Genomic DNA, 22,746 nt, shown 5'->3' with positions numbered 1-22,746 from the left:
GAGTTTTCACCTGACTTTGTGAATATTTATCACAGCATTTTTTAAAAAAATACACAGGATACTTTAAAAGTAATGATTACCTATATTCAGACTAAGGATATTGTAGTTTTATTTTACATATATATGTAACATATGTACATATGTAACAACAATTTAGTAAAAAAAAGGCCATGAACTGAAAGATAACAAGGAGTGATGGTACATGGGAAAATTTTGATTGAGAAAAAGGAAAGAAGAAATGATGCAACTATATAATAATATCAAAAAATTAAAAATAATTATTCAAAAATTAAAAGTTATCAGTAATTAAGACTTTGCCTTAAACTGAATGTATTCTATGAGGAAAGCTTAAGATTTTACTATATAACATCAAACTCTATAGAAGATTAATGAATAAATATATGAAAGATAGATTATAGATGATAGAAAGATAGGTAGATACATACATACATACATAGAAGATAGACATAAATAGATGATAGATAAATGGAAGATACATAGAAATGATAGATAGATGATAGATAGATAGATAGATAGATAGATAGATGATAGAGATGATAGATAGAAAGATAGATGATAGAAAATAGAGAGATAGATATATAAACAGAAATAGATGATAGATAGAAAGGTAGATGATAGAGAGATAAATGGACAGATGATAGATAGATAGATAGGTAGGTAGATAGATAGATAGATAGATAGATAGATAGATAGATAGATAGATAGATAATAGACAGACACTGGTATAAACACAGACATTATAGTCATCCGAAGAACAGATAATTTTAACAGTTAAAAGTGGTGGCTCTCAATACAAATAATCTGATTTAGCTCTTAGAACTTTCACTGACAAACTGAGTGATCTTGATATATAAGTTTGCCTTTGTTTCCCCATGTGTAGAATTTCAATAACCACATTATTGTATCCCATAAAGTTTCCTGGTGATAAAATAAGCTAATACACATAAAACAGTAATTACAGTACGCAATGCACTAAGCAGCAGACAGATTAGTGTTTCTCATTATTATACCTAAGCCAATGTGAGATCATTTACATATATCTACAGATTACGTAGCCATCGCCTAAACTTGTAAGAATCAGGCCTCTGTATCCTTTTTCTTCTTCCTTGTCTAGTTACTTGTCTAATAACATACCTGTGTTAAAAAATGAAGACAAGATAGCAACATCTAGAATATACAAAGAACTCAAAAACTGAATAGTAAGAAGTCAAACAACCCAATCAATAAATGAGCAATGAAAGGAACAGACAGTTCTCAAAAGAGGCTACACAAATGGCCAAATACACATGAAAAACATCTTGAACACCTCCAGCCATCCAAGAAATTAAAACGACATTGTGATTCCATCTCACCTTAATCAGAATGACAATAATTCAGAAAATAAAGAAAAGCATGTTAGTGAATATGTAAAGATAATGGAACCTTTACACACTGAAGTTGGCAACTTAAATTAGTCTGGCCACTAGGGTTCTTAGAAAAACTGAAAACGGGTCTACTTCATGACACAGTTGTACTTCTCCTGGATATATACCTTGAAGATTCCAAATCAACCTATCAGAAAGACATCTATGTTTATTGTGTCACTACTCATAGTAACTAAGTTAAGGAACTAGGTCTCCAGCAACAGAGGAATGGATAAAGAAAATGTGTTATATATGCACAACAGAATTCTTCAGTCATAATGAAGAATCAACATGTTGTCTGTGGGAAAATGGATGTAATGAAATTATCATCTTCAGTGAGTTCAATCATATTTAGAATGGTAAATATCACACATTTTCCCTCATTTGTAGTTCCTAGACTTCATATAGATACATGACATGGAAGTAGAGCAGAAGCTGCCCATGGGAAAGGGAAAGAGAGAGAAAGGGGCATGTAGGAAAGCAAGGGGGGGAATACAGTTGAAGCACATCATATACTTGTATGAAAACATTCTTGTGAAACCTACCATCATATGCAGTGAGTACATTCCAATGTCTACCAACAGTAATAAAGACCAATAACGACAGTTGTTCAAAGATTCCATTAGACTTGTCAGGTTCATAACAAAGTTATTGTTTTTTGTTTGCTTGTTTGGTTTTGGTTTTGGTTTTGGTTTTGGTTTTGGTTTTGGTTTTGGTTTTGGTTTTGGTTTTGGTTTTGGTTTTTAGAGACAGGGTTTCTCTGTGTAGCTTTGTGCCTTTTCTGGAACTCACTCTGTAGACCAGGTTAGCCTCAAACTCACAAAGATCCACCTGCCTCTTCTTCCTGAGTGCTGGGATTAAAGACATGTGCCACTACAGCCCGGCTCATAACAAAGTTTTAAAAATGTAAACCCATTAAAGTCAATTTGCCCAAACTCCTGAACAAAAATAAAGAAAATGAAATTTAGATACATTAAATACCTGGTGTGAGATTATGTAGATATTTATCAAATACATATAAAGCCCATAGACCCCCATAAGGAGTTCAGTTATTTGTCCAATAATCTTCTGTGTCCATAGCATGAATTAGAGGGCCCCACAAGTCAGGGTCCCTAAGTCAGGGTCAGAAGAATGACATATTCTCAAAACTTTTTGGAAAGAAGGTAAAGAGATAATATTAATTAAAATGTGTTTAAATTTAATTACTAAAATGCAATTCTACCTATCTCAAGATATCAGATAAGTTATCAATTATTTTTGTATACATTAAAGTAAGTTTGTGGGGCTAAAGAGATGACTCAATGGTTAAGAGAACTTGCTGCTCTTAGAGAGGACCCAGGTTTGATTCCCAGAACCCACATATATTAAGTGGCTCACAACCACCTACACTCCAGTTCCAGGGGATCCAGTGCCCTCTTCTGGCCTCTGAGGGTTCCTTCATTCACATGGTGCACATGCAGAGGAGCAGGCACACACACACATAGACATAAATTGAAAACTTAAAATCTTAAAAATAAGTTTATAATATCTTATCCAATTAGCAAGATGCTGTGTCAATCATCACATAATACAAAAACACTTTCAGAAATGTAAGCTCTATATTTTCCAAAGAATAAACTCAATTCTTCAAAGCAATACTACATTCTTCCATACTTTATTTTAGTTTATATTTACTCTTAGTGGGACTTCAAGTGAAACCTCTTAGTAGGACCTCAAGTGTAACAGATTAAATGTAAAGATCATTGGTTTTTATTCCTTTGATGTTCTTATATTTTAAATTGCTTTTCTAGAATGCATCTGTTTTATAGAGTGAAATTAAATTGACAAATATGAAAGTGAAACACAGCAAGGGTATTTGTATAGTTAGAATTCTTTTGGTATCAACTGGACCGTGAATCAATTAATAAGAACAAGTTTTATAGGACAACTTTGTCTATATTGAAGCATGAGTCATAAATAAACATAGCAGCACCACCCTAGCAACACAGATCTCAGTATTGAGATGAAGAAATTTCAGGGTTTTGTTCCCAGCATCCATGACCTAGTAATATACCCTCCATCTTTCTTCTCCAACGCTGTCACCGTCTTGTTGAATCCACCCCTCCATAGAATTTATTGAGAACAAGCAGCCTCTTTCTATCCCAGCCAGTAGCAAAGATTCTGGTTTCTTGGAAGTACTCATGAGACAAGGGTGTGGAGCGTGAGAAGCATTTCATTTGCTTTAACATTGACTAGATGGACAATAAAGTTGCTACACCACTTACCGAGTCTTATTTTCCTTTCACATTTTTATTATAGCACCTTCCAAACCACTTTAAAGATTAACAGAATTATATTTACCTGAGCTCTTACCACCTCAACTCTGAGTTGCTTTTATATGCTCCGAGAACTGTTGTATCATAGAACTATCCACTTATGCACCCATTAATTGATCTTACTTTGTTTGGGAGGTACACCTGTGTGGGGACATACAAATGAACGTGTGGGTACAAGCACACAGAGGCCAGAGGGCAGTATCTAGTGTTGTTCCTCCAGAAATGTTCACTTTGTTTTTTGAGACAGGGTCTCCCACTAGTCTGGAGTTTGCCCATTAGGCTAGGCTAGCCAGCCATCGAGCACATATACACATGTGTGTACCTGTGTGAAGGCCAGATGTTGACACTGGGCATCTTCCTCAACTTCTCTCCATCCTATTTTTTTTTTTTTTGAGACAAAGTCTCCTGTTGAACCTAGAGCCCACTGATTGAGCAAGGCAGCTGTTTAGTGAGCCCCGGGATTCTGCCTCTACCTGCCCAGTGCTGGGATTATAGGCACGTCCTCCTCTCATCTAACGTTTTATGTGGGTTCTGGGCATTCGAACTCAGATCTTCAGGGTTGCACTTTACCAAATGAGCCATTTCTCAAGCCCGTTTCTCCAGTTAAAAAATGCATGGTCTGTAGGATATGCTAATCTTAAGTGTACCTCTTAAGAAATTGTAAGAAATGCACATAGCTGTCCAGCCCAAACCACGCTCCATCACCCCAGCAAGCCTCCTCCTGCCATTCCCAGTTTCTAACCATTATACACAAAGGCAGCCACCATTGCGACATTTTCGTCACAGATTAACTAGCCTAGCACAGAATTTCACCGAGTGGATCCTGGCACTCAGCATGCTTTCTTATATATGAGGTGAATTCCTGTACATCACTGAACAGTATTCCATCATTATGTAATTCTGTTTGCTGACATTTCTTTTTTGTAACGTATTTCATTTTTATAATTTCAAGTCCTTTTAGCATAGAAGTTCCTTTCCCTTTTATTAAACATGGATTCTCTTCTCATACATTGTATCCTGATTACAATTTCTCCTCCCTCTACAACTCCCAATTCATCCCCACCTCCTCTCTCATCTGGATTCATTCCCTTTCTGTCTCTCATTAGAAAAAGAACAAGTTTCTAAGAGGTAATAACAAAATATAACAAAACAAACATAATAAGATAAAACAAAAACCATCATATCAAAGTTGGACAAGCCAAGCCAACAGAAAAATAAAAGAGCCCCAAGAGATGGCACAAGAATCAGAGATCCACTTGTTCACAGCCAGGAGTCCCATAAAAGTAATAAACTGAAAGCTATAGTATATATGCAGAGGACCTGGTGCAGACCCATATAGGTCCTGCTTCACTCACTAAGTTCATATGATCTTTGCTTAGTTGTTTTAGAGGGCCTTGTTCTCCTGGTGTCCTCCGTTCCCTGTCTCCCTGACCCCTTCAGTCTCCTCTTCCATGGGGTTCCCTGAGTTCTGAGGGTAGGGATTTGATGGAGACATCATGTTTAGAACTGTGTGTTCCAAGGTCTCTCTCTTTCTCTGTAATATCTGGTTGTGGATCTTTGTTCCCATCTACTGCAGAAGGAAGTCTCTCTGATGATGTTTGAATAAGGCACTGATCCGTGAATATGACAGAATACCATTAGGAGTAATTTTATTGTTACTTTTCTTTAAGAACAGTAGTACTTGGTAGTATACTACTAGTAGTATATTACTAGTAGATACCCTAGGTCTTTGGGCTATCTAGTCTCTGGTTCTTGGTTGACCAAGCAGTGTCGGGTATTTCATTTCATGGAGTGGGCCTTAAGTCAAATCAGGTATCAGTTGGTCACTCCCACAAGGTTTGTGTCACCATTACCCCAGTTTATTGGTGTTTACATTTCTCTTTTGGTAGCCTGCAAGAGTGCCTTTCTATGTCACAGACACTAGAACATGGGGAAGATTCTATGTAGTTCCAGCTTGGCCTTCCCACGGTTAATGAGTTGTATGGATGTTATTTTCAGCAATGGAACCTTGCTGTCAGTTTGTGAAGACCAACCTATTGTTTTGACAACATCCTGGGGTTGTTTGGGGATTTCCACGGGGCCCTTTTGGCCAATAACTCAATTGGATGAAATCCAGTCCCTGTATTGGAAGCTTCATTTGATGACAAGAGATGGCCATTAGGGGTTCCATCTCCCTCATTGTTTGGAGACTTCATTAGGATTGCTGTCACATATTATAGGAAGTTTCCACTGCACTAGATTTCCATACCACCCCTCAAATCCCCTTCAATTCTAGCTGTATCTCCCTCATTCCCTCCCTTAATCCAATTTCTCCTCCCTCTTACCACCTGATCCTCCTATTCCTGTCCCCACTTGCTCCCAGCCCACTCATAAAATCTATTCTATTTTCCTCTCCCAGGGAGATCCATGTGTCCCACCTAGTCCTTTCCTCTACAGATTGTAGCTTGGTTATCATTTATTTAACAGCTAATATCCAGATATAAGCAAATACATACTATGTTTATGTTTCTGGGTCTGGGTAACCTCACCCAGGATAATTTTTTTTATACTTCCATTCATTTATCTGCAAATTTCATGATGTCATTTTTAATAGCTGAGTAATACTCTGTTGTGTAAATGTACCACATTTTCTTTATCCATTCCTCAGTTGAGAGACATCTAGGTTGTTTCCAGTATCTGGCTATTATGACTAGAGCAGCAGTGAGTGAGTCCAAACAGCTCTAAGCTAGCCCTTTCACATTCTCATATTAGTCTTTTTTGGGGAAAAGCTTTAATTTCTTATGAGTATACATATGTTAACTTTACTTTATGGAAAAGAGGTCTAGATGTCCCCAAAAAACTTTCCAAGGGCTGAGACCATTTTGTACTGTCATCTACAAGTGTGGTTGGCCTAAATGGCCCGTGTCTGTGCCGCCACTTTGGTGTTAACACACGATCTTTATTATTTAAACTCGATAATAGCTTCGTTTGAATACACTGTATCACCTTCCCTAGAAAGTATCAAGAGACAACTAAGTTGAAGTGCATTTGGGGGAAAGTAGGTAAATTAGGGCAGAGTGATATCAGCACATGCTGCAGTTTGTTAAGCAGTAAAATGGTTGCTCCTGGGTCCCCTAGATGTGAAATAATGAAAAGTCAGATTGTGGGTCCTCTCTCACATGCAGTTTGTTAAAGATTGGTTTCTTCTGGTTCTCTAGATCTCTAACGTTTTGTTGAATTGATTTCAGAAAGTATATCTGTGTTATAGATACAAAGTTTCAAGACTAGAAGCGGTCTTTGTAACCTTATCTCCAGAGCCTGCTTTGGTGCCTGGAGGGCCGGAATCAGTGGGTAAGGGCATTATCTTTATAGTTACACATGATTATCTGTCAGATCATCCTAACCATTTCTTCAATAGACCTTTCTTTTGTGGAAAAAAATGGTGAGTGATCATCAGGTTGCTTTGAAGTTTAAGAAATATGTGTGAAGTATTTTACAGGATTTCAAATACATAGTACATGTCACCAAGTATATTTTCTAATGACGTTTCCTACATGTAAGTATCACTATGAGACATAACTTGTTTTAACTTATGTCTTCTTTCCCTTTCTTTACTTATAGAATCGGATCCAACCTTGTAGCTTCAATTCTTGCCGCTGTCTGGCATCGCCTATGAATTCTATACTCCCCAAGGATTACTACCCGTTCACATTTAATCATAAAGCTCACCGTGTCTTCAAACTCGGTGTGTCTGAAATCAAATGCCCTTATTTCGTTCCTGCTGGAACTTCCACACACCCAAGCAGTTTGTGTAACACGTTGCTGTTTTACTTTCCTTCCCTCCTCTGTTCCAAATGCCAGGCTTCACATTCTGATCACTACTCACCTACAGGATGTGTCTTTGGGATAGCATCCCAATGAGGTGCTTTGGCTCTACTCTCTCCCTATGTTTATTTCATACATTTGTTACTAATCTCACTAAAGCATTTCCCCAGACCTTCAGAATCTTCCCATGGCTTTCCATTGCTTGCTGTAAATTCAGAACAGCTCATCTAATATTGAAAATACCCTACCAAGAGTCCTGCTCAAGGCATGCAATCTCATTTCTGTTGCCTTTATACTTACTCAGTTGTGGAACACATCAGCAGCTATTGCCCACAGATGACCCATGACATTGGAACTGCTTACATCAGCCCTTAGGTAGGAGTGTATCATTTTTCATTTGAAGTCCACATTCTGTCTTATCCAAGTTCAAGATAAATGCCACAAATCATTCATGTCTCATTAACTAACCAACCTCATTTTTCACTTACCTGTGCATTGCTATATTTATATGCAAATTATCACACTTCTCAGTTCATACATTGTATATGAGATTTTATGCAACTTATTAAGTTTTTAGTTTGGCCAGTGCAGTGAACCTGTATGTTTCAGAATTAAACAGACAGAGGTTCTAGTTAGCGCAACTATTTACAAATAATTAATCTTAAGGCAAGGTGTTAACCCCAGGCAAATTATCTGCAAAAGCTGGGATAAAACTAATCACATTTATATTTTAAAGATTAATTATGCATATCAGTTTTGCACTGCACAGCTGACAGGTATTTTTCAGCTTTCATATGTGCCGGCAAATTTCCCATGCTAATCTCATTTAGTGCTCATCAGAATTTTTCAAAATAGATTTAATGCCAGTTAGCATCTGAAGAAGCAGAGACTCAAGTCAATCTGAAGTTTCAGAGCGACCACAGTCCTGTCACTCATGTTCCTAGTTGCACCATGCCCTGGACATAGTAGATGCCTAATGAATTAAAACACTGAGCAAATAATTTTTTCCAAAAGAAAATTTCTGAATTTGGAGCAAATATCGATTAAGAAAGTAACTACATGAGCAAGTCAATCATAATTAATGCTTTATGTTATATTTTTGTGGTGGGAATGCAAGTCACAGAAACATACTAAAGTGATTGCAAATATAGACGTGGTCTTGATAAGTGAGGACGGAAATAAAAAATCATATCCTGGCTTGGACAAAGAGAAGTCAATATATCTTAGGTAAAATAATCCCGAACTCCTAGAAGGTGGTAATGACACAAAAGACCTGGAGAAAAGAACTGATGACAGATGATCTATGGGCTTGCACTACGATACAGAAATAGGAGGATGAAAGCAGAAACGAATGTAATTTTGCTGTAAGCTCAAAGGGATCACGAGCCTGAGCCAAATTTTACCTCCAAAGCACTGGTCAGTTCTGGATATCATCGTGTGTAATAGTTCTAAAGCACTGGAGGCACTTCAGAGGAATGCAATAAAAGTAAGTCCAAGAATAGTTGGATGTGGGCTGAATCTGTACATTGCCTCTGTGTGCAAATGGACTGTAAAATTCAGTCTCCACCATTTATTTCCATTAACACAGCAGCAGAGAACAGATCGGCTTGAAGAATCAAACGATTTTGCAAGCGTCCACATTTGTGCACACAAACTTACTACAGCTCTGAAAAAAAAATCAGCTCTACAGAGCTGTAGTTTCTTTTTAGAGTTTAAAAGCTGACGATATGAGCCATTCTCTGGTTTTATCTAGATATGAGACAAAAAGACCAGTATACGTTTTAGTTCTAATGAAAAATTTACCTGCTCTGAGGTGTATCAAAAATTGATACAAGAAGAGGGAGGTATGTTCCTAAAGAAGCCGTGTGGTAATCTAATATTTTCAGAGGTAGAATTCTCTAGCCACTTGCCTGCATTTGCCTAGCTCTGCTATGCAGATAGCTTTGTAGCCCTTGGACAAATTATTCACTAGACTTCAGTATAGGCAAACAGGATTAATAAACACAGTTACCACCCAGGGAGGGTAATAACAACTGAAGAAACTGATAGAATGAACTTAAGAATATCCAGTACAAAATTAGTGTTCATCCTTAGCTACTAGGTAGTATTTTCAAAATAAGCTTAAAATCAAATGATAAAGATGCTGACTATTAGAGGAATACATGTAAAATTTATACTTACTCTGGGTTCAAGTTGGAGTTGTAGGGTTATTTGACGTGTGACCGATGAAACAACCCCTGACACAGTTTGACCATGAAATGTTCCTCTAAAGCCTCGTGTATAGAGGGATGGTCCCCAGCCATTGGATCATAAGAACTATGACTTGATAAATGGATTAATCCTTTGATGGACTTGCCATGGTGGAAAATGGGAAGCGGGCTACAGTCAGAGGAAGGAAGTGGGTGGAGTACACCCTGAAAAGATGTACCTTGTTCTAGCGCCCTCCTTCTTCACCCTGCTTCGTAAACAACCTCATTCTGCCCTGCCTTCATGCCATGCTGTTCTGTAGCACCAGGGCCCAGAAGCAACAGAAGCTGCCATAGAAACCTCTGAGTTCGTGAGCCAAAACTCTATCCTCAATTAAGACTATTTTCATCTAGTATTTTTTATGTGTATTAAAAAGTCTGATTAATGCATTTTTGTTCTCTATACCATATGTGACAATATTTCTCTTCTACTGTCAGATAATTTTATGATAATTGAGTTAACAGGCAAGAAAATATATATTTGTTTTACTGTTTGCCATCACAGACACACACCAGAGCCCACGGTGCTTAACATATATTTGGTAAATGTTAATACTAGATTAATTTAATTTAAGAAGACATTTTCAAGTAGTTATTCAAGGTAATTATTAGTAACATGGAAGAAAGGACATTTCACACATCTAACATAAAGCAGTTCTATTGTTCTGATTTATTGACTGGTTTTGTTTTGATTTCCCAGATAATAGCCTCTAATTTTCACTTTTGCACAGATGTAGTTAAGTACTTGTATATAGATCAAAGCAAAGGGATTTGTTTCATTAAGAAAAGAAACACATTATGTAAAGTTATTAAATGTAAATTATACCCAGTGTATTATATATCAAGCTATCAGCTATCAAGTTTCAGTTATTTCCAAAGTGGGACCAATGGATTCCACCCAAATGTAAATTCAACTCATTCTTCCATGGACCTAGTGGTTTTCCTTATAGTATTAAACACAGGAGGTTATTAATTACCAACAGCAAAAATAACACTGAAAGCATTGGCTGAGCGCAAGTAATGCGTCAGACAACCATGGTCCACTTCTCACAGTCACATGGCATTTTTATATTAACGCGTGTATTTAACCTTTGTAACAAGTCCATAAAGTAAAACCAATGTCATTATTTCCATGCTAAACTTGAAAAATCACCACAGCCAACACTGCTCTTAGTACTAAATCTGTAACAGCCTTCTCATTAGAGTCAAGAATGAGAGAAGAATGTCTCCTTTGTTCATTCTTGTGTAACAATCTTCTGAAATCCCCAGCTAATGAAGTATACGTGCTACAGAGGGGAAGGCAAAAATCATTTTATTTGCAGAGAGCATTTATTGTTCAACATAGAAAACTCAATAAAATTATCTTTAAAACCAAAAGAGCCAGTATGGCTGTTAGATTTGAGTTAGGCTTCCAAAATAAAACTATCTTAGCAAACAGCAACTTCGGTGTAAAGCAAAGGGGCAAAGGTACGTGGCATTCCCCAAAATCATCAGGAAGAACCCTCTCTTGACCATCTATTCTACTGTGCATAGGGAATATCCTCATGGACCAGTGAGGCTTCTGGACCTAGAAATCTTCATTCCAATCAGCAAATCTTAACACTCCCTGTGTAGAAGGCCTATGACATTTATGACATTTTCAGTCATTGGTAACTCTCTCTCTCTCTCTCTCTCTCTCTCTCTCTCTCTCTCTCTCTCTCTCTCTGTGTGTGTGTGTGTGTGTGTGTGTGTGTGTGTGTGTGTGTGTGTGTGTACATATATATCTCCACACTGAATGGTAACAAAAGGTGAGAACTAGCTCTGCTCAGGAAGGGGATGATCACAGGTAGAACTCAAGAGGTCTTTTGAGGAAGGGGAGAAGCCCCCCACAATTGCTCTAGTTTTATTTCTGTTGCTGTGATTAAATGCCCTGATGACAAGAAACTCAAGAGAGAAAGGGTTAATTTAGTTCACAGTTTCAGGCTACAGCTCATCATTATGGAGGAAGTCACAGCTGCAGCCAGAGACTCTGGTGTCATTGTATCTACAGTCAAGGGCAGAGAGGACTGGATTCATAGATGCTTAATACTCCACTTTCTCATCTCCTATATAAACCAGGACCGAAAGCCAGGGAATAGTGCTTCCCATCTTCAGTCTGGGTCTTCCCATGTCAATTAAGACAATAAACACACACCCCCCAGACATGCCCACATGCCAAACTGATCTAGACAATCCTTCATGGAGAGTTTCTTCCGAGGTGATTGTAGACCTTGTCAAGGTGACAAAACCTTAACTCTTAACCTCTATGCAAATAACAAAACTCTCACAAGAGTGCAGAGTGGTGCCTCTCCTCCTGACTAGAGCTGATGCTGCCCCTGAATCTGCTAATTCTCCCTCCCCATGGAAACATGGGAAATTTGTACTCCGTTCCTGCTTTCTCCCATGTGGAACTCTACTTCAGTCTATACTTTCTGATTTACCTCCTACTTAATTGATATGTCCTTCTGTACATCATTTGCTGTTTTTTTTTTTAACTATACCCAGCCTCTAATTTGCCATGCCCCGAGGTATTTAATTTTCCTAGATAGCTTCATCTGCTCCACACATTTTATATTGTCTTGTGCTAAATACTTGGAGAATTCGTCTTCACCTGTAACTCTTTCCCTGAAACCAGTGTGCTTACATATAACTTCCTAATTGATATTTTATTTAGATGTTGTCCTGGTGTCATTTCTCTTACTGTGATAAAATAATCTGACAAAAGTCAATTTATAGGGAAAATGGTTTATTTCTGCTTAGGTTACAGTTCACCATTGTGGGAAACTCAAGGCAGAAACTTCAAACAGCCAGTCACATCATATGCACAGTCAGCAGCAGAGAGAATGAGTGCACACATGCTCCCTTGCCTGAGTATGTTCAGCTCAACTGCTCCACTGTTACACAGTTCAAGGCCCCCTGTCTAGGGAATAGTGCTGCCCACAGTGGGCTGAGTCTTCTCCCCACATCCCCTTCACCGAAAACAATCTCCCACAGATCACCTACAGGACAACCTGAAGTAAACAATCCTGACTGAGGCTCTTCTCAGGAGATTTTGGGCTGTGTCATGTAGACAGTAGAAGCTAACCATTACAGGTATCCAAAAGTAGCTTCAAAGGCAATAAATCCCAAACAAAGGCCTTAATTTGCAATTCCAGGAAAATAGAGTATACAAAATGTATGGGGTCAACAAAATTGGTACCTAGAAGGATATTTGAAGCCTAATGAAAACATTACTAAAGCATAGACAAGTGAAAAATTAATAACTTAAATATTTAAATTAAAAAAGGATGAACATTGAAAAACTATTAATCTATGTAGCTAACTTAAAACAATTAGAAAAATAGGGCTTATCAGGTAGTTCAATGGTAAAGCAGTTTTCTAGCATGCATGAAGCCCTTGATCCAATTCTTTGTACTGTAAGAAAAAATTAGAGAAGGAACACCATGAAATTAAAGAGAAGAATATTTAAAATAAGAGTATAATTGATTGATAATTTTTAAATCTGAAAATAAAATAGAAAAGGATCCCAAAGAGGGCAAAATCCATAGCCTCCTGGCTACAGTAACCTCCTGGCCAGGACACAGAGTGTCAGAAAGCTATTGGAAAAATAAAATGAATCTGAAGAAATGGCAGGTCCAAGTCCCAGGGTAGTCAAGGGCTTACCCAAGGCTACATATGCAATAAAGCTTAAAGATGAAACCAGGGTTTTATTTATTTCTCTAAGCTCTCCTGTAACACATCTTCACAAAATCAGCTCCATCACTGTGCTGGATGGAGGAAAGAGAAAACCAGTTCTTCTCATTCTTCATGTGTATTTTACCCACTTCTACATAGAGATGAAAATCATGCAAAGCAAAGCTACTTCTCTTTTGGAAATCAGTATCTTCAAGGCTAGACCAAGAAGCTGAAGGAAAAGAGAATTCTGAATATCAACATTGTGGGAGCCCATTTTCAGGTTCCTCGTGGCTTTACCCAGCAGGTCCGCATAGAGGATGATTAGGACCACAGGCCTGAGTGCAGGTGTCTGAGATGGTCTGCACTTGGCTGTGCTGGGGGAGGAGGTCTTTTGCTCCACCCCTTGGCGTCTCTATAAATACCCTGGGGCAGAGACAGTCAGGGCCCTTTGGAATAGGTTCCAGGCCCTCTCGAGGCTAACCTGTATTTTCTATCGGTTTATCTCCACAATCTAAATCCTTCTATCTAATATTTCCTACTGCTCACACTCAAGAAAGCTCTGGGGAACTGTGGGGTTGGAGGTAAACACCCCGCAGACAACATCATCCTAAATCCCGTGACTATCAGCCCTGCTGCATCACTGTGACAGCAGTAAGTGTGCTGCAGACATTCACTCAGGAGTCCACTTGTGTCCCCTAGCACAGACCGTGCAAGCCCATGAACCTGTGACATCTTCCCGTAATCAGGGAGAGAAACCTCGATATCTGTAAATACCCTTTCTACACTGATGTTGCTAGAAATGGGAGAGCTCACTAAGGTATGCAAACTACGACATTGCAGTCAACTCTGCCACTGATTCATTCTGCCAGGAGCAAGAACTGAGACTCTCAAACACCTAATGAGATTGAGTTACATATGGTAGCACACACCTGTAATATGAGCACTTTGGAGATAGAGACAGGAGGATCTGGGGTTCCATGAAACACTGATAAACATTGACTAGGAAACATCACACCCTGCTACATTATCCCTTGACTTGAGTTTGGTCATGTGACTCACGGTAACCAGTGGAATGCTCACAAATGTGATGTAAGCATCATGAGGCAAATCCCTGGGGCTCTTGTTTGTCTCCCTGCAGTCCTAAATAGAACATACATGAAGATGTTAGTCCTCAAAAGGAAGAGACCATAAAAAACAAACCATAACACAACCCTCAGCCTGACTCCAAGTCCTAGCAAACTGAGCCTAGCAAAGATCAGTTTCTTGGCAGCTGGCCTCATAAGCAAAGACTACATACATGTTGTTTAGCTTACTGAGGGGTGTGTATATGTTCATGTGTTGGACATTGGGAGGGTGAGTGTTCATGTGTAGGGGGGTGTACAAGTGTGTACTGATGCATGCACATTTGTATATGTGCATGTGGAAGCCAAAGAACAACCTTGGGTATTGGGTGTTGTTTCTCAGGAGGGACTGTCAACTTTCTTGGGTTTGAATGGTTGTTTGTTTGTTTGTTTGTTTGTTTGTTTGTTTGTTTTAGAGACAGGATCTTCTCACTGAGACTTTCATGACTGTTAGTTTCATGGAATTATTATAGCAGCATTTTACTAAGACATTGCCTATCAAATATGCTTTTTATGACAGCCATAAACATATCCTCATTTTGTCAGCCACAATCATAAATGTTGCTTTAAAGAAGTCATAAGCTAAGTCGTAGAACACTTGCCTAGCACGCTCTAAGTTCCTGGGTTCATTTCCACTGGAAGGAAGGAAGGGAGAGAGAGAGGGAGAGAGGGAGAGAGGGAAGGAAAAGAAAAAAGAAGGAAGAGAAGAGAGGGGGTGGAAGGAGTGAGGAAGAGAGGAACAAAAGGAGGGAAAAAGTCATGTTTTGAAATCAGAGACTACTAACAAGAATGGAGCAGAACATTCATAATGTAGATATTAAAGGAGAAAAACATAGGGCTCAATAATACTGATTTTGTTACAAAAATTGAAGTCCTTTTCAGTATATTCTATTGTTATATCTGCTTTGGAGATCATAAATCAGGCACAGTATTTAGCCCCAGGAAGTGGCAAAAATGGGATTTCTGTTCAGGTTTTCTGGTTCTAAATACTGTGTGCTACCAGTAAGTAAGGTGGTCTCAAATATTCTAATGAGCAGATGGACTGTTGTCTCTACAGTTTATGAGATGTCATATGTTACTCAGAAATTAGATGGTTTTAGCAAGAGCCTGTGGGTCACCTCAAGACACTATGTCACTCATTTAGATAAGCCTACTTCCTCTTTGAAAACATCTAAAAGTGGGGTGAAAGATATCTTAATAGTATTTTCTGAGCAAAGTTCTAGAGCCTAGATGAAGTGGAAGTTCCTCACGAAGAAAGAGCTCAAAACACTCACTCTCAAGACAAGAACTAATAACAGTCTTTGCCAAGTGGCACCTAGAGTTTTTCCATGGCATTGCCTTGTGAAAACTATCTGTATTTAAAACACATGGTCTGCAGCTGATTCAGGCATGGGTGTCGATCTGGCCATTGGATGTTTGGCACTATGTAAAACTCATGGTCCTCAGATCCCTAGAGCCTTGTAGAGTTGTCTCATTCAGGTATTATCCAGAGAATACAAATTGCATGGATTACCTACTCTCTAGTTCAAACATTTGGCAGTGATGACATCCCTTGCAGAGGTTTCCCTGTTTTCCATGCATGTAACATCCTTACTCATCAGAGTTGGAGCGTTTCTAAGTTTGGCCCTATCCGGGTATTAAGAGGGGGGATACTGAAAGCATTCTGGGCCAGAGTATCTCAGTTGTGACTGCCAAGTGAAGCTTTCAATATGCAAAATGATCCCTTTTTCACTTCCTCTTCCATTATGGGACAATCTATGTATGGAGTAATAAACTTAGTATCCATCTTTGAGGCCAAAAAGATAAAGCTTACTCTAAATGACACCAATCTTAGCTGCTTACAAGTACCAGTTCCCAGCAGTGTTTTAAAAGCAGGATGACTGAAGATTTCAGGTTGGTGAATCATTGAGAAGGACTTAGACAAGAATACAGAGATGAAAAGTGTTGGTTAGGTTTGGGCTGTTTCACAAGACATACATGTGGGGTAACTTTTAGCTGAATGGTTTGAAATTCTCCAAGTCAGAAGTCTCATTCTGTTAAGAATTCTGTACATACTATTTACAGACCCTATCGTTTCTTATTGAATTCTGCTAATTTCCAATAAATTGTTATAGAACTGTATCAGTAGACCCAATTAACATGCAATAGTATAGAAACAACCTAAACATACCACCACCTCACCCAGCCAGAATATCTAACAGAACTGGACTTCAGGGAAGAATTTCAGAGAAGTTCAAATACCTGTGAGAAGAACTCTCCCATGAGAGCTCTAGAGTTCAGTGGTTCGAGTGTTCACTGTGCAAGCTTGAAGCATGGAGTTCAGATCACCAACACCCATGCAAATGGTGGATAGATGTTAAACCTGCTTGGAATCCTAGCACCCTAAAAGCAGAAACAGGAGATTGCTGAACCGAGATGGCCAGCCAGAGTAGCAGAAACAGTAAACTCTGGGTTTAGCAAAATACCCCACCTCAGTATATAAGGAAGGCACCTGATATGTGCCCTCCACGTGCATACATTCATATGTTTGACATGCACCCACACACATCAGGACACACATACAAATAAGCACAAACACCATACACACTATACATCTCCACCCCTCAAAGATTACCCTCTTTCCTTCTCCCGGGTCCCATTTATTCTTATTTTTAAATACCTGTAAGTAATTCTGATTTTATAGTCTTTGTAATGAGAGTTGATACTAACAATATTTAGAGTCCAATTTGAAATGTCTTATCTCTTTACAAATACAAATTTTAAACATTAGTGTTGTATTTTCTTTGGGTTTGCAAAGCTGAAGGAATGCAGAGAATATGTCCTCCTCTTCAAAAGCTTGAACATTTCTATTCCAAGAGGAGAAGATCCACAAAACATACTTTTTGGACAAAATACACTTACCCTGCTTGATCTCATGGAGCAAAGAAATGGCGTTGGCCAGTGTGGTGGCATGATGAAGGCCATGGCAACATGCTTCACCCCACATTCCCCTTGTTTAGATATTAATGCTAATGACAAGGAAGCAGTCTGGAAAGAATATTTTACTCATCTACAAGCCTTTACCATTTTCCTACTGCTTTCCATTGGAATGCCATGATTGGGGGAAATTAGATCTAATAATCATTTCTTTATGTCTTTATAGTGTATGTAATGTCAACCTTAGAAGCTAGTGCTTTGCTCTTCAAGTTATTGGGAAATAGACAGACTTTTCAGGCCATGTGCTCAATGTGTCTTTACAATGTGTCTTGAAACAAGAACCAGTCCAGTATGGCTCCTGCTTGACACTGGAATCTGCTTGTGTGCAGGAAAACTAAGCAGTCTGTTGAAAGTCTTTCCTCCCTGGTTCTCACTTTCCCATTAGCTTGTCCCTTCCCCAAGGTCCTGGCTTTCCTCTGCAGCTAGCTGATTGACCCAGTTCCACCCTGATTGATAAGCAGGAGTTCCTCTTCAAAATGCACGAAAACTCCCCAGCCCAAAACTCAGACAGGAAGAATTAAATATTGAAAGGAGAGATAACCACACGCTAATTCTTTCACTTCAAACCAGGGCATATGAGAAGTATGTGGATCCTTCTAGAACCGAGTCTTCTTTTTCCTACACAGTGATATGAAGCTGTACTATAATTTGGACTTGAAATGACCCCTGAAAGGCCCATGTGGAAAGGCTTAATCCCCAGTCTAGTGATGTCAGAAGGGGTGGAACCTCTAAGATGTACAGCCTATTGGGAGATCGCAGGTTGTTGAAGAACCATCTCTTTAGAGATAAAGTGAGACTTCCACCTCCATCTCTTCCTACCTTTGGCTTCCTGAGCACAAGAGGGGCAGTTTCTCTCATTCCCTCACACTCACTGCCATGTGCTGCCACAGGCCCTAAGTCATATAAATACCTGAAGCCTCTTCTCTTTGCAAGTTGCTCATTTCTTACATGTGTTACTTCAAGCTTTGTACACAAACGCGACTCTTTCCACGGAACTATTGTTTTCTCACTGGAGAGCAAGCCGTGGCCTCGTGTCTACACCATCGAACAGTAGCAAAAATGAGATTCTTTGCTCTTGGGGTTGGCACATTTCCAGGTGCAAAGAGTTCCCCATACTTGCAGAACAGCACACACCATGATCTCCTACGGCACCAGCCAGTGTCTGTCTAAAACTTTGTTTTTGACATTTAGATTTCCTTTCTTAGAACACACCTAAAATTAAATTTTTGAAAAGCTTGAATTTCTCTGAAAATTTCCAGTGTAACAAAAGCAGAGTTCACAAAAAACAATTGACTTTGAAATAGATCCCTGTTTTAAGAGTTCATTCTATTTGAAAACATCAGACTGAAAAAAGAATTATGACTTAGAGCTGAAATGTAATAGTCACCGTACCCTTTCCAAAACAACTTCTGGTGTGAGGTGGAAAGGAAGATGCCCACTTAACAACGATTCCATTTTCACATTGTTCTGTGCTATTGGGAGCTAAAGGGCATCTTTGAAATTTGGAAGGAGTAAGATAAAATAGTTGTTATTCTTATTTTGAAGTCCTTGAAGGGCAGATCAAATGAAGCTTATCCATTGTAATAATGATTGATGAGTTTCATCTAATAATTTTTAAATAGATGCAAACAGCAGCGAAGCTCCTGCCCGGGGAAGGGCATTTGGAAGAAGCACAAACAGGAGCAATTAGCAGCATTCCAGAGCAGGGATCTTAACTCTAACATTGTATAAAGAAAGGAGGTTAATATTTTAATTTTCAGCTTCTGGGTGTTCATCTTGGCTGTGTCAATTAAAAATTGTGAACGCTGTAAAATTCAGTTAATTTATAAGAAATTCAAATTTCCCTGCAGAAAATGGATACTTGCTTAATTCCTCCTTTTCACTCTTGATTTTAAATTCTATGAGGTTAGAGACCTCGTCTCTGGATCCTTTTTGTTGTAAACGTGTTCAGCATAATGCTTGGCTCTTGGTAAATGAAGACTGACTAGGGCTGAAAGAATGAAGCCATTTAGCATTCAGTGGGTTGATGTGACAATCTCCAGTGGTGCGAGTACCGTGCTTGTTGTTGGGGATGGGGTGAGGGTAGGCAGACAGAAAAAAAATATCCTTCCTTTGTGGAATTTATATTCTAATGGGGAAGACAACTTCAAAACAAATAATAAAACTGATAGAAAAACAAAATCCTAGCTGGAGAGGAGGATGAAGTATTAGTTGTTGGGGGTGACAGAGAGAATGGATTATTAGTTGTTATAATGGTGATGAGGAGGATGAAATATTAGTTGTTGGGGTGACAGGAAGCATTTTTGTTGGAATTTCCAGGAAAGGTGACTTTGGTGAGAAGGTAACTTTCAAGGGGAGACCTGGAGAAATTGGCCTGCTCCCCAAAGTATAGCCATGGAGGAAACCCTCTGCATGGCGAGGGCAGAAAACACCAGGACTCTGAAGAGACAGGAATCCTGAGACCATAGCACAGTGGCCAGCGTGACAAACTGCAAGCAATCAGAATAAAGGAAGGGAAGATGACATCAGAGAGGCAGAGAGGAGGGAGAGGTCATCCAAGACCTGTTAACTAAAGCAGGGACTCTGGCTGACATTCTGAGACACAGGAAGGTTCAGACAGAGAAGTGACATCACATGACTTATTTTTGAACAGGGTCACTCTGTGCTGTTAAGACAGGAGGAGAACCAGGGCGGAAGCAAAATATAGATGGCTCAAATGTGACAAGCCCAGCACAGACCTGGTACTGATTCACCTTGATAACTAAAGGGGAGCTATTACAAGTCTCGTGGGGAATGGTTGTACCCTTCTGACAGACATAAATGGAGAACCCGGTTGACACCTCCTTCATGGAGCCCCAGGATCAGGCAGCTGAATTAAGTGAGCAACAGTCAATGGAGTCTTAAAAGCGGCGAAATGCCTTACATTTAAGGACTTATTCAAGCAAACTCCAGACGCCACCCTGTTTACCATTCCTGCCCTGTGCCACCAGCTGTCACTCATTTAATGGCAAGGCATCAAACGGTTGAAAGGAAGCTGGGAATTCCGATTTTATCAAGATGTCTGTATCAAAATTTCACAGCACGGGCATCAAAGAGCAACCATTCACACCAACATCTTTCAACAAAACACACAGGGCTCTTTGTACTCACCCTGTATCTGTTATCTTAAGGAAAAGCTAAGAGCTTCACAAATATGACAAAACTAATGACCTTAATTAAATTTCTCCTTAAAACACCACCATTAGACATCAGCTGAGGCTGTTTTATCCCCTGGAGAAGTAACAAACTACTTTTACTTCTGGGAGGGAAAAAAAAAAAAAAAAACCCTGACAAATTGATAGCATGTGGCTCAAGTGGTCTCCACTTTGCAAACAGCCAACTGATCCATCAGTAACCTGCCCTTCCCTCCTCCCACTCACATACTGGAAGTGTCCCATGCCTGTGACTACTCTCGCCTTGCTGCTGCTCTGAGAAGATTCGCAGCATCTATCCCCAGCAGCTCAGGGAGCATCTGTTTTGTACCATTGTCAGCGATACTCACCAGGAATAAGTCAAACACACAATGCTTTCCTAGGAGCTTACTTTCAAGGACCTGAGGCGTTTAAGAGAGGAGGAGGAGAGGTGGAAGAAGAATAGCCCACCTGCCCATCTTCCTGACAACAAAGTAGAATCTAGTCCCCACCGCCTTGTGTGAATTGTTGTCTCTTATGTGGTACTAGGCAAAGGGAAGATGGGAGACCAAGGGCTCGTGCTGGAGACCTTGTACATAGTCAACAAAATAGAATCCAAGACTAGCAAGCTTTTCTCATTTTTAAAATACCTTCTAACACTTTTTATGTTTTGTTAACTTTTATTTTTGCCCCCACAGTGACTTTAGTTTTTTCCAGTGGCTCCACTATTTGGGGCAACGACTTTTAAGACAATGCTTGTGACAGTTCACCAGCTGGACCAAATGGGAGCTATTCATGGTTGGGGGAGGTTTTGCTGGTTTGGCTTTGTTCCCCTCTCTCCTGCTAGATAAAGATTAGAGGTTAGAGTTAACACTAGAGGCAGAAACAGCACTACTGTCTATCGAGTTCTCAAATGAATGAGCCTCAGTCACGGGAGATGCTCTGCGTCTTCATTGCCTCAGCCAGACTGAACCAGCTGCTCTGTTACTTACAGCCTAAAGCAGTAGACCGGGTAGAGCATGAAGCTGTCAGGACTCTGGGCAAGTGCAGGGTTGACTTGCAGTCCAGATTCCCATCACAAGGGATTCTTCCCATCACAAGATCTCTTGGATCTATTCCAGTTGTTAAGCCATGAGGAGAGTTAAGTTGTGTTAGCCCAGAATTTTCACCTTGGCAGGAAATGTAGACACACAGCTCTCAGCTTAGAGGGTCACACTCCATACCATTAATTTATGGGATGACCTTGAGTACTAGACAGAATTTAAACAAGTGTGAAAGTAAATACTGTATTTTAGAACAAAAGGTTAAACCCTAAGGTCTGAAGACAACTTTACCTTGTAAGACAAAATGATGTAAGACATAAAGCAAGAACCCGATTGGCTATCTATGTTTCCTAAGACTTCTGAACCTATCCCTCAGAAGAGACAGGTAACAGAAACTGCTCTGTATTTTGTATGTTCTTTTTTACCATAAGATGTATGCAGCATACATACAAATACTTTATTAAGATTTTTCCATCATTCTTAGAAGGAACTTAAGCCACAAATAAATTCTAAATATGGTTATCTGTATCTTTACTGATAAATTAAGATACCCTCCCCGCCCCCCCAGTGCTCTGTTTAGAAAGATGGCTGCCTTAGTAGTTTCCATTCTTGGAAGCATACATCTCTAGAAAGTGCCTTTGACATGCTTCTACTGATCCAATTAGTTTTTCTCCCTATGGTGGTTTGAAAGAAAAAGGCCCCCAAAGGGCATGACACTATTAGGAGGTGTGGCCTTGTTGGAGTAGGTGTGGTCTTGTTGGAGGAAGTGAGTCACTGTGGAGGCAGGCTTTGAGGTCTCATATATGCTCAAGCCACACCCAGTGAGAGTTCATTTCCTGTTGCCTATAAGATATAGAAATCTCAGCTACCTACCTCTCCAGCACTACGTCTGACTGCATGCTGCCATGTCACACCATGATGATAATGGGCTGAACCCCTGAACTGTAAGTGAGC

Source organism: Peromyscus eremicus, chromosome 6 (genome assembly GCF_949786415.1).
Source record: "Peromyscus eremicus chromosome 6, PerEre_H2_v1, whole genome shotgun sequence".
NCBI classification, from domain to species: Eukaryota; Metazoa; Chordata; class Mammalia; order Rodentia; family Cricetidae; genus Peromyscus; species Peromyscus eremicus.
This window is presented reverse-complemented; position numbering follows the sequence as displayed.